Below are 13,869 nucleotides of genomic sequence, written 5' to 3'. Positions count from 1 at the left end.
AGATGAATCAAAGATGATTCCTAGGTTTTTGAGCAACAAGTAATGGTGGAAACATTTAATGGAAAGAAGAGCCAGGGTCACAGTATGAGAGCAGTAGAGGGGTGCATTTTGGCCTTTCATATGTTAAGTTATTCATGGCTCCCGTCCTTTGAAATGAGAGAAGCTAAAAATGAATCGATTCATTAATTCAGCAAAGATGTATTGTCATCTTCAATCCAGGTACTGTTCTAGATCCTGAGATACAGCAGTGAACCAAATACACTGCACTTGCCATGGTAATTTCCGACTAATGGTGACTCCATGTGTGCAGAATAGAACTGCTGCACAGGATTTTCATGGCTGCTCTTTCAGAAGCAGATCGGCAGGTACTCCCCCACAACCCCTGTGGGTAGGTTCAAACTACCACTAGTTTGTCTACTAGTTGAGCCCTTAACCCAGTAACCCTACATTCTAGTTAGGGGGGAATATTTTAAAAGTATATGTGTGTGTGTATCATAAATATATAACATAAGACAGTGGCCAGTGCTATGAAGAAAAATATATAAATCTTAAAAGTTTTCAATTACCCAAGGCATGATATCTGATTTCTATTTGCCTGGAACAATAGAGGAAGGAGAGTTATGAGTAGCAGTAGGAAATGGAATGTATGGCTAATTGTTTCCTGAACAATGACCTCCTTTGTCATGAGACCTGAAGAACTACATGGTGCCCAATTACCATTACAGAACATTTGATCAAATATTCTAGTAAAGGATCCTGGTTGAAAGTGAGAAAAAAACAAAATAGAATAGTAAATTCTCATATAGATTTAAGACTTTCCAGAGCCATTGAGGGCTGAACACACCCCTGAGACTATTTCCCTGAAATAACCTTACATCAAAGACTTAAATAAAAATATATTCCCTAACATCTTAAAACCAAACAGCAGTTTAGTTCAATGAGTAAAAAATATTTTCCATGGGCATTATGCTCTTTTAAGAACTATATACACAGGGCAAACATGACAGCAGCAACTGTAAAGATTAGATGGGAACTTCAGAGGGCAGTAAGTTTACGTTAATTTGGAAGGAGTAATTCAGGAATGGAGGGTGAGGGTGGTCGCACAATTCCAAAAATGGCATCAAATGTCACTAGATTTTATATAGAGAAATTGTTGAATTGGTGTATAGTTAGTTTGCTCTGCATATCAGGGGTCTTCAATAAGGACATAGAAAATGCACATCATAAAAAAGCTATGCAAAAATCTTATTGTGCTCATTCAAAACTTGTACATGGATTAAGAGGCAGTTGTGTCAGTAGAGCCAGGGAATAATACTGTATGGTTTAAAATCAGGAAAGGTGTGCATCAGGGTTGTATCTTCTCACCATACTTATTTAATCTGATTAAATCATCAAAGAAGCTGGGTTCTATGATGAAGAATGTGGCATCAGAATTGGAGAAGGCTTACTAATAGCTTGCGATCTGCAGATGACACAACCTTGATGACTGAAGGTGAGGAGGACTTGAAGCACTTCCTCATGAAGATCACGAGTTGCAGCCTTCAGTGTGGATTACAGCTCAAGGTCGAGAAGACCCAAACCCTCAGAAATGGACCAACAGGTAAGATCAGGATAAATGGAGCACAGGTTGAAGGATTTTGCCTTGCTTGGATCTACAATTAGTGCTCATAGAAGTAGCAGTCAAAAGATCCTTGGAAAATCTGCTGCATAAGACCTGTTTAGAGCATTGAAAAATAAGGATGCTACTTTGAGGACGAAGGTGTGCCTGACCCAAGCCATGGTGTTTTCAATCGCCTCGTATGCACATGAAAGTTGGACACGGAATAAGGAAGATCGAAGAATGATGCATTTGAATTGTGGTACTGGCAAAAATATTGAAAGTACATGACTGTCAAAAAGGACCAACAAATCTGTTTGGGAAGAAGTTCAGCCGGCGTGCTCTTTAGAAACAAGGAGGTCGAGTTGGTCTTATGTAATTTGGATATGTTGTCAGGAGAAACAAATCCCTGGAGAAGGACATCATGCTTGGGAAAGTGGCGGGGCAGTGACAAAGAGGAAGGTCCCTCCGTGAGATAAATTGACACCATGGCTGCCACACTGGACTCAAGCAGAGGAACAATTGTGATGACGGCGCCGGACCGGGCAGCGTTTGGTTCTGTTGCGCATCAGGTGGATGTGGGTCAGAACGGAATCGATGGTACCTAACAGCAACAAACGGCTGATAGCCTCCCTTACAAATGTCTCCACCTTGATGGAGCTTATGTCGAGAAATAACATTCATATATAACATTTCTTATCTCTTAATTCCATTCCCTTGATGTTTTGGAAATTCCCTTGTATTCTCAACAAAAGAAACACGAAATTACAACAGAAAGAAAGAAATCCGGAGGGGTCAAGGAGAGTGACAAAGAGTGATATTTATATCGGGCAGTCGGGGATGGCCTCTCTGAGCTAATGAGGGAGGGGCATACTTGCAGAAGATCAGTTCAGGGAGGTGTGTGTCTTGGTTTGTGCATGTGTGCTGCACATACAAGCTGCTCCACATCCCAAGTACACACCAGGGTACTGGAATGAGAATCCCACCCAGTGGTACCAATCACTCCATGGGTGTTGTATCCGTTTACTCTAAGCAAATCGTACACGTGAGACATAAACATGGTGTTGACAGGATCAAATGTTGTTTTAATTACAGACAACAGACATGCACAGCAGGGACTTTTCCATTATGAGCTGCACTCCTTTGGCTTGAAAAGTGTGTGGGATGGGATGGAAGATGTCCGTGGACGTCCCTTCTCTTGGCCGCATCTATGAAAACCCCCAAAGATCCTTCCCCACATGGTTTTCCATTCCAGGGGTTGTGCTGTCCAGCATGCAATATAAAATTTCCCACCTGATCACCCAAAGGGGTATTCAGACATGGGGCTCAAGCCTGGAATTGTGTTTCTTTAGCCCCACTGCTTGTCTAGACAAACTATTAAGCTTTGGCAGGAACCAAATGGCATGATGGTTAAGTGCTCAGCTGCTAGCTAAAAGCGTGGTGTGAGAAACCCACCAGCTACACCATGAAAGAGGGATGTCCCAGTCTGTCGTGGTACAGTCTTGGAAACCCATTGGGGGACATTCTCTGTCCTATAGAGTCATTATGACTTTGTATCAACTCAATGGCACTAGGTTTTTTTTGGTTGTTTTGTGTGTGTGTGTGTGTAGTGGTCTTAGGATTCAAAGGGGGAGATTCAATGGTTTCTTCCGAAGCCCAAGGATGGTAATTACAGCTGATTGGGCCTTCCAAAGAACAGCCACCTTTCAGTGTGTGAGATGGAAAATATGTATATATGCATCTCAGGGAGGGATCATGTAGCATCTTGGAGGCCATATAAACACTTTGGAATTTGTCTTGGATAAGAGAGGAAATTTCAGGGATTTGGGTTTGAGCAGAGGAGTGACATGGTCTAATATATTTAAAATGGATCACCCTGGCTGTGGAGAGAAGAATAGCAGAGGAGGCTGAGAGGAAGTGTAGAGACCAGGGTGTAGGTTCTTGCATCAGACCAGAGAAGATGGTGACTTGGACCAGAGTAGTAGAAAGAATATACCTAGAGAGATCAGGTTTTGGGGAACCTTAAAATGTGAGTGTAAATCACGAAAATTGGCTGATAGAAAGAGGGAAATTAGATAATTGCAAGGTCTCAACACACAGGAGGCCAGAGATATTTCCTAAAATGGAGAAGGTTGCAAGGAACAGGGCTGAGTTGAAGGAGATGTTTTGTCCATAGTGAGTTGACTTTTAAAATGGACATCATAGAGGTATAAATTACATTCAAGAAAATACACACATTTAATAATATAATTCGATATATTTCATTGAAAGCAACCACCACAGATACCAAACTGTTTTACTTCCTCAAAATGTTCCCTTTTAACCCTTCTTAATCAACCACAATCTCCTTTGCCCTTTAACCAATGAAACCAATATTCAGTCTATCATTTTAGATTGGGGGTGGGTGGGGGTGTCCTGGAGTTTCCCATAAATGTGAAAATGCACCGCCATCGAGTTACATCTGACTCACGGTGATGACCTTGAAGGACTTCCAAGACCGTCGATCTTTATGGAGGCAGCAAGCTTCGTCTCTCTCCGGATGGTTTGAAAACCATTGACCTGTGGTTAGCAGTCTACCTCCCAGTCCACAGCACTGCTATGAGTCAGAAACGATGCCCTTACTGGTCCAGTGCATCTCAATTTTTAATTCCATATTTTCCTTTGAGAATGATACAAATCTCAGGTCCTGAGTCCCTGAGGGGCTGGGTATGTTCATAGAAAGATACACTTTTCCTTATTTTCATAAAATTTTCCAAATCATTGCTCTTCTATAGTCTCTGCAACCAGCAATGGTTTTGTTCAGCATTACACCCAGAAGTTTTTATAATAGGAATCTATATTTTATTTTTCCTATATTATAAAGTTATAATGTGATTTCAACGTACTGAGAAGTTTGCTTCTTGGGGAATGGGGATAGTCCTTCTTAGAGAATCACATGCTTATTCTAATAATCATATGCAACTTAGATGGGTAACCAAAGACACTGATCTGCTAAAAGACATGCTGGGAAGAAGTTAATGCCATTTTTTCCCTCCTATTGCCCTACTCTAAACAAATACTTGGCCTTTTGTGGATACCAAACATTTAACAATCATAGACCAAAGCAATTATGCTATTTTGTCTCATAGCCTTTGACTTCCTCATATTATTACTATTATTAGTTCCTCCATAACCGTACAATGGCATCATTTATAAAGCCTTTGGAATCCAGGAAAGTAATGAGCATTCAAACCGGCGAGAGAGAGGCTTCAGGGAACTCCTTCCTAGAAGTGTGGGTCAGGGCATTCCCAGCTGGCTTGTTGAGGGTAAGTAGCATGGGCAGGACTGAGGTTTCACAGCAAAGAGATGAAACGATATCACATTGCAATGGCAAAAGGAGAAGATGTAAATGTGAGAATCTACGATGTTGAAACATTTCAATTGCTCTTCCACCAATTCCTGGAGCCTTGATTTTGTTTGTTTGTTTGTTTATGCTTTCAATGTAGCTTGGACAGCTTCCTTCAATTCCATTCATTCTTAATTATTTTGCTACTTCTTGAAATGTTTGCGCATTGATAAAATTATTATTATTTTTTTTGGACAAAATTATTTTTGATACAGTGACTGTGTGCGTATTCCTCCATCTTCTTTGAGACTCCATGTATCCTTCTATATTTTGCTTCAGTATTGCAACTTGAGGCTTAACATTCTTCTTCAGTTCTTTCAGCTTGAAATAAGCTGAGTGTGTTCTTCCTTTTTGGTTTTCCAACTCCAGGTCTTTGCAGCATATAAAGAAAGGCAGGCTTAGTAAGCGTAGGAGTAAATTTGAGAGCATGCAGTGAGTTAATGTCAAGGCCAATATAAGAACCCACTGCTCCTTTACTGATACCATACGGCCTACATGATTTAACCTAGGCAGGCAAAGGTGTTAACTAGAAGGTTGGTGGTTCAAGTCTACCCAGTGACTGGGAAAAAGAACTGACTAATAATCTATTTCTGAAAAATTAGTCATTGTAAATCCTATGGAGCTCTGTAGAAGGATGGGTAAAGAAACTTTGGTCCATACCTACAATGGAATACTATGCACTGCTATAAAATCAATGATGAAACCATGAAGCACCACTTGGCATGAGTCAGCCTAAAGAGCATGATGCTAAGTGAGATTAGTCAATGACAAAAGGGCAGATATTGTATGAAACCACTGTTACAAAGGTAAAAAGAAGACACAAACTTTCATCCCAAAGGGCACAGACTTTGGAAGGTGGGGGGGGTGTGTGTGTCAAGGGAGAGTAATCCACAGGAGGGAAAAGAACCAAAAAGAGAGCAGGGGATTGATAAATAGTTTAAATTGTTAAAAACAAAATTGATTATCTGAAATGTAAATCCTTACCTAATTAACAATTTAAAAAAATTGTCAAAGGAAAAAAGGAAACCCTATAGAGCATATATGGCTCTACTGTGGCACATATGGGGTCACCTTGAGTTGGAACTGACTCACCAGCAAATGGTTTAAATTTGTAAATAAGTAAATTGGAATGATAATACTTACATTCCCTAAAACAGACCCCACAAACATAGCTTACGGCAGAGGCAGAAAAATATCCCAAATTGAACATGTGGGTCGGGTCAAAGACTTTGGCAGGCAAAGATTTTAACTGGCAGAAGATTCTGAAAGCTCTTTGTTCCGCTCACAGCACATGTTGATATATGCATATTTTTAAAATTAGGAAATCAAATTAAGAAGGAAGCATAGAATTCCAAAGGCTGGGGGGAAATGCAGAATCAAAAAGGAATTGAACTTCAGATGAATAGTTGACAGAATACTAGTAATGTTTTCCAGACTGGCTCATAAATGAACAAAGCTTCTTGATTAGTGTTATAATCAGTAGCAACAGAGTTTGGGGACAAGTAACTGAATGAATGTCACACAGCACACACTCACAAGCAGAAATTATACAATGTACTGAAGTGTTTGACCTCAAATAGCAGGAAAAAATGCTTTTGGGGCATACTAAAGGAGCTTTTTGTGGCAACTCTAATTGGTTTATAAAATAAACCAGTTGTGGCCTCTGAGGAGATTGTCAGGAAACAGCATCAACTGATGTGACGGGGGTTGCCGGGAGTGGTTGGGAAGCAACGTGTGTCTTATTCAGCAAAGGCAGCAGGCAACATGCAAAGGGAAAAAAGTAGGCTTCAAACCATTGAGTCAGGACACATAGTGGCTCTGATTTCCAAAGGCATTTTGAAAGAAAGGATTGTTTACAGCAGAGGCATGGACAAGTCATTCCTCCTGTAACATGTCAATGACTCCTTGTCTTCCCAATGAGACCATGTCTTTCCATGTGTGATTCAAAACTGGATATGTAGGTTCTGTCACTGTAGAAGGGGGTGGTTTGAACCAACACAGCAGTCCCACAGGAGAAATCCGGAGTGATCTGCTGTGTAAGACGACAGCCAAGACAACACTTTGGAGTTGTTCATTTTTTGTCAACAGCAATATCCCTTTCAATAAGTGTGTTTGTATTTGGCGAACCAAACCTGATTCTTGCGTATTCTCTTACAAGTCAGCTTTTTCTTTCTGCTTCTAACTGCTCCCATCTAACAATCTCCTTTTGAGAAGAATAGCAGTCCTTACATCGTGAAGATACTGTAAAGATTAAGTGACTTGATATTTATATGGCCATTAGATTCCATCGAGTCGGTTCCGTCTCATAGGGACCCCAATACAACAGAGCAACACACTGTTGTTAAACTTGAGTCCGTTGTTGCAGTCACAGTGTCAATCCCTCTTGTCCAAGGCCTTCTTCTTTGTCGCTGCCCTTCAACTTTACCAGGCATGATATCCTTTTCTAGCGACTGGCCTCTCCGGATAACATGTCCCACGTACATGAGATGAAGTCTCACCATCCTGGCATCTAAGGAGCATTCAGGGCTGTACTTCTTCCAAGACTGGTGTTCTTTTGGCCGTCCATGGTACTCTCGATATTCTTCAAAGGCATCCACGCTTGTTTGGTCTTTGTTCAATGGCCCATGGTCATGGGGTTGCTTCCGACTCATAGCCACCCTACAGGGCAGAATAGAACTCCCTAGGTGTCTAAGGCGTACTAACGCTCACTGCCACGCATTTCTCCCGCAGAGCCCACGTGGATTTGATTAGAAGCCAAGCACTCAACCACCGCACCACCCCCTTCTACAGTGACAGAACCTACAAACGATTAAAGAAGAGACGTTTTTTAATGAGGAAATACTCAGCGTTCTATTATTTGGGGGATCAGAATTAGTCCACGACTTTTGGGCTGTCTCTGGTTCTAAATCGGGTTTGTCTGTTGTTTTGCCCCCTGACTTAAAAAGAAAGAAAGAAAACGATCGGCATGGAATCCAGTCTTACTTCCAGAGGCCCTATAGCACAGAGGAGGTCTGCTTCCTAGGGCTTCCAAAGTTGTGATCCCCATGGTTTAAGGAACTCTGGTCTTTTAGGGTGGGAATCAACTCCATGGTAGTGAGTTTGGGTTTACCGTTTAAAACTTTTACGGATAAGGAGAAGGACATCATGCTTGATGTGTTAGTCTGGGTTGACTAGAGAAACAAATTCATAGACACTCGTGTGTGTATAAGAAAGTATATCAAAGAGTAATGGTATATTAAAAAAAAAATCCCAACCCAGACCAGATCAAGTCCATAAGTCCGATATTAGCCCATATGCCCAATACCAGTCTATAAATTCTTCTTCAGACTCACGTAAGAGATACAATGATGCCGAAAGCAAGAAGATCACAGGTCAGTGGGTGGAAAGTCTTGTGGATCCAGTAGCAGTGGAAGCATCTCAGCGCTGGCGTGGGTCTCCACATGACTCCATCAGCCTAGCTCCATCTGGTTAGTCAACAAGAATGTCTCACAGGGAGAGTGTGTGTCCTGCCTCCAGGGAGGAAGACAGGAGATCCCAGAATCCTCAGGAAAAGGCCATGCCCACACAGAGGTCTCATTGACTATGACCGATTGACAGGCTAGACTCCACCCCTTCACTCAAGTTGACAGGAGATTTTGTAACTGCCACACATGGTAAAGTCCCGGGGCTGTAAAAAAGGGGAAGTCCTTCAATGAGTTGGATTGACTTTAGTGACTTCAAAAATGGACTCCAGTACAACAATTGTGAGGATGCTGCACGACTGGGCAGTGTCTTGTTCTGTTGTGCATGAGGTAGCTCTGGGGTGGAACTGACTGGACAGCCCCTAGCAACAGTCATCTTTATGGAAGCTGACTGTCATGGCTTCCTCCTGGTGGGTTCAAAATGCTGACTTTTTTTAAAAGATCATATTGTTGGGGGCTCTTACAGCTCTTATAACAATCCACACATCAATTGTATCAAGCATATTTGTACATATGTTGCCATCATCATTTTCTAAACATTTACTTTCTATCTGAGCCCTTGGTATCAGCTCCTCTTCCACTCCCCACCCTCGTGAGCCCTTGATCAATGATAAATTATTGTTCTTTTTTAAAAAAATCATTTTATTGGGGGCTCGTACAACTCATCACAATCCATCCATCCATCCATCCATCCATCCATCCATCCATCCATCCATTGTGTCAAGCACATTTGTACATTTGTTGCCATCATCATTCTTAAAACATTTGCTTTCTACTTGAGCCCTTGGTATCAGCTCCTCATTTTTGCCCCTCCCTCATGAGCCTTTGATAATTTATAAATTATTATTATTTTGTCATATCTTACACTGTCTGACGTCTCCCTTCACCCACTTTTCTGTTTTCCATCCCCCAGGGAGGAGGTTATATGTAGATCCTTGTAATCAGTTCCCCCTTTCTACCCAACCTTCGCTCTACCCTCCCGGTATTTACACTCTCACCACTGGTCCTGAAGGGACCATCTGTCCTGGATTCCCTGTGTTTCCAGTTCCTAGCTGTACCAGTGTACATCCTCTGATCTAGCCAGATTTGTAGGGTAGAATTGGGATCATGATAGTGGGCAGGGGGGAAGCATTAAAGAACTAGAGGAAAGTTGTATGTTTCATTGTTGCTACACTGCACCCTGACTGTCTCATCTCCTCCCCATGACCCTTCTGTAAGGGGATGTCCAGTTGCAAATTATTGTTATTTTCATATCTTACTCTGACCGATGTCTCCGTTCACCCATGGTTTCTGTTGTTTGTCCCCCTAGGGGTGTGGTTATGTGTTGATTTTTTTGATCAGCTCCCACTTTTCCCCCACTTTCCCTCTACCCTCCTGGTATTGCTATCCCCATTTCTGTTTCTAAGGTGTTTATCTGACCTGGATTACGTGTGTCCTGAGCTCTTATCTGTACCTGTGTACATGCTCTGGTCTAGGGTACAGTGAAAGGCAGGTCTAGGGTCATGATAGTGTGGGGGTGAGGAAGCCTTAAAGAACCAGAGGAATATTGTGTGTTTCATCAGTGCTATACTGCACCCTGGTTGACTCATCCCTTCCTTGTGTCCCTTCTGTGAGCGGATGTCCCATTGTCTACAGATGAGTTTTGGGTCTCTTCTCTGAATCCCCTCATTCTCAGCAATATGTGTTTTGCTTGTTTGGGATCGTCTGATGCCTGCTACCAGGTCCTGTTGACACCTCATGATCAAACAGCCATTAGCTCAGCCACTGCTCGGTCCAGGGGTCCTTTGGTTCCTTGACTGTGGAATGTAAATTATTTAATTAGACTAGAAACCAGGCAAAGTGTAGGCTTTTGCTTCTACTTTATCTTCGCCAGCCCTTCTTTAGCCCCTTCTAAGGAAACAGAAGCCAGTGAGATAAAGTGACTTGCTTCAGGGTGTAGGGCTGGTGAGGGTCTGAATTTGAACGCAGGCAATCTGGCTCCATTGGATAAGGATGCCTCTCCTATCTGTAGGAATTTCCTAGCTGCTTAATGCCTGGCGAATTCATTTATCATTGAATGGCATACAGTTTTATGTGATCATTTCCTTTGGTTCATGGGATTTTCTTATTTGCACCTGACCTCAAGGCTCCTTGAAGCTGGGGACTTCTTCTGGGGGCATCTAGCGTAGCACGAAGCACACAGCTGTTGCTGTTTAAGGTCTCGTGGAGCGGGCCCCCGCTGCAAATGGGCTGCTTGTTGTGCTCACCGAGCCTCACTCTTACTTGTGGGAAGAGGGACACTGCATTCTTTGAACAAAAGCAAAAGGTTGGAAATGAGAATGGAGATTTCTGTTTTCAAGCCCAGAATTGTGTGCCAGGTTCAAAAATGTTAAAGCCCAAGATACTTTTCTTTCTTTTTACAATAAACACTTCCTAAACCTCCTTAGTTGAACTCAAGGTCAACATTTGGGGTGACGGCCAAGGGTTGCTGCTACCCAACGGTCTGACTCTGTCCCCACAACAGTGACCAAGGAAAATGGGTGTAATCCTTTTACAACTTCCTTTCCTACAAAACAAGGTTAAGATGATAATCATTATAATCATCTAGTGGAGGTGACACATGTCAGAAATATACTTTTCAGGTGAGAGTCACAATAATAAAATGATGCTACCAAGTCATCCATAGCCGAGGGGGAAAAATCACCTTTTCTTTGCTCTTGAAAAATAACACGTTCTTAGTGTTATCTCTGCTCAATGTTTGTTATTGTAAGTTATTTTATGACCACATTTTAAACTCTTGCAATAAATGGCACTTGTCACAAAGCATGGCATGCCATTAGACCACAAAGGTATGTTTGCTGGTGTCACCTGCATCCTGGAACCCTGGAAGAACAATCTAGTGTTCCTCAACTATTTCTATAGTGCCTGGCATGCTTTTCTCTGCAAAACATGGGATTCAGAATGCACGTTGCCAATCCTTCTTTTGAGGCAGAGAATTTATTCATGCTATTTTAACCTATCTGAGTCTTACATGCCTTTCCTAGTTGGACTTGTGAGGAAGGTGAGGCTGCCTGCTCCTGAAAGGACGGATACCCATGCACATCATATATTGTTGTTGTTGTCGGGTGCTGATATAGTTTATTGTGCCAGCCTGGCCGATAAATACAAGTAGGATTAACTGAAGGGCGGAGAGATAATGGCTCAGTGAGCCTCACCTTTCTTGTCTCTTGCTCTTTGATCATCGGACCAGTGTGCGGCTGCCTTGCTCGTTCTTTGCCTGAATGTATACGCTACACTACCTGTGGGACGCCTAGCCTGTGGACTGTGTCTCTGTAAGTTGAGGTCCCTTTAAGGCATCTCTGGAGCTGGGGACTGGCAGTTGGGACTGGTGGTTAGTTGACAGTTGGTGATCTGCCTTGTGATTGGCTGCTGTGCTGAGATAGCCTCACTCTGTAAATAGAGGGGGATCTGGCAGCAGAGAGATGAGAAGGACTGCTAGTCTCTCACAACCCTGAGCCATTTGTAGTGATTATAATTTAACTGTTCAGTTCTTATATATCTGTATATAATTTAACAGTTCATTTCTTGTTATATATCTAATTATCTTCATAATGACTCTATGTACAACCGATTTAACACTGTCCGGTCCTGGGCCATCCTCACAATTGTTCTTACGTTTGAGCCCGTCAGTGCCCTGTAAGGCAGTTCTACTCTGTCCTACAGGGTTGCTATGATTAGTATCAACTTGAAGGGGTTGGTTCCTACGTGGAGCGATTTTTTTTCTCATCAGTAAAAATCTCTTTTTATGAGCAGCAAAGAAAACCATACAGGTCATTCTAATGAATAAGCTAATCCCTGATTTATGATGTACAGAAGTTGTGACAAACCATGCCGTCCAAACTGACTGTCCCCCACCTTTTAAAAATAATTTTATTGGGGGCTTGTACCACTCTGATCACAATACATAAATACATCCATTGTATAAAGAACATTTGTACATTTATTGCCATCATCATTTTCAAAACATTTTCTTCCTACTGTGCACTTGGTATCAGATTCTCATTTTTTCCCCTTCCCCCCCACCCCTCCCTCCCTCCCTCATGAACCCTTGATAATTTATAAATTGTTATTTTTTTCATGTCTTACACTGACTGATGTCTGGTATAGCTACACTAACTGATCCTCCTGGTGTTGCTACTCTCACTACTGATCCTGAAGGGTTTTATCTGTCTTGGATTCCCTGTGTTTCCAGCTTTATCTGTACCCATGTACATGCTCTGGTCTAGACGGATTTGTAAGGTAGAATTGGGGTCATGATAGTGGTGGGAAGGAAACATTAAAGAATTAGAGGAAAGTTATATGTTTAATCGGTGCTATACTGCACACTGACTGTCTCATCTCCTCCTCGTGACCCTCTGTACCCCCTTTTTTTAGTGCATCTTATTAGTAGTAATATGGACTACAGACACTATTGCAGGATGTCATTTGCTGATGTCATCATTCTTGGGTGTTCACTCACAGATACTCTATATTATGATGTACTGATCAAAGCACTCCAAAATAGCAAGTTATAACCTGGTCAGCAATGAAGTGGGTCGTATGGTCCAGAAAGAAAGTTGGGCAGTTCAGTCGACACATGACAGTTGAACTGTGCATACATTTGGCAGCTATAACAACACTGGTAAGTACTTCAGGGTAGGGGAGGCCAGTAAAATGATCTCATTCAATGTTTCTTACCGTCTCGGAAGCATCAGTTGTTAATTTGAAGCTGAGTTGTTCTAATCCTAAAAGACACATAAAGGTAGGCTTTGTGAAGACACAGATTTTTTAAAAGGCAAGAATAGGGAGCGGGAAGATATTTGCCTACATCAGATCTGACTTACATCAGAGTCATCCACACAGAACCCTGACAACATAATTCAGAACCAACCTGCATACTGTAGTAGCATACAGCTTGAAATATTTTTTAGAATAAGACAATCACTAAACAAACATATCAACAAGTAAGCAAACTAATTGTGGTGCAAAGATAAACTCCTCAAGACATACTCAGAAACACGCCATCATTCTACTTCGGATGAACCCAACAGGGATACTATTGTAAGCTAATGAAAAATCAGTTCAAGTTCCAAGAATCAGAGACCACGCAGAGAAAAGCCAGATGCAAGATCCAACGCAAGAAAAATAAAATGTCCCAAAGTGAAAGCAGGTCTCACTTGCTCAGTCAGGACACAAAGCAGGGGAGCTCACGTCAAGGTTCTCTTGTACGAAGGTTCGTTCATGCACAAGGCACCCAGATGTCCACTTAGGATATCTTAAATAACATATTTCATTGCTATTTCTTGATATTTCAGTTTTAAACATTATCTATTGATTTCCCACTTTGGAGGATACAGATTCAATTATCTTTACCACGACCTCTCACTACCCATTGCTACACTCACCCC

This window comes from Echinops telfairi, unplaced genomic scaffold (genome assembly GCF_000313985.2).
Source record: "Echinops telfairi isolate 266 unplaced genomic scaffold, ASM31398v2 ScPeMD7_7424;HRSCAF=8462, whole genome shotgun sequence".
NCBI classification, from domain to species: domain Eukaryota; kingdom Metazoa; phylum Chordata; class Mammalia; order Afrosoricida; family Tenrecidae; genus Echinops; species Echinops telfairi.
The sequence above is the reverse complement of the archived record's forward strand: the minus strand, read 5'-3'. Positions refer to the sequence as shown.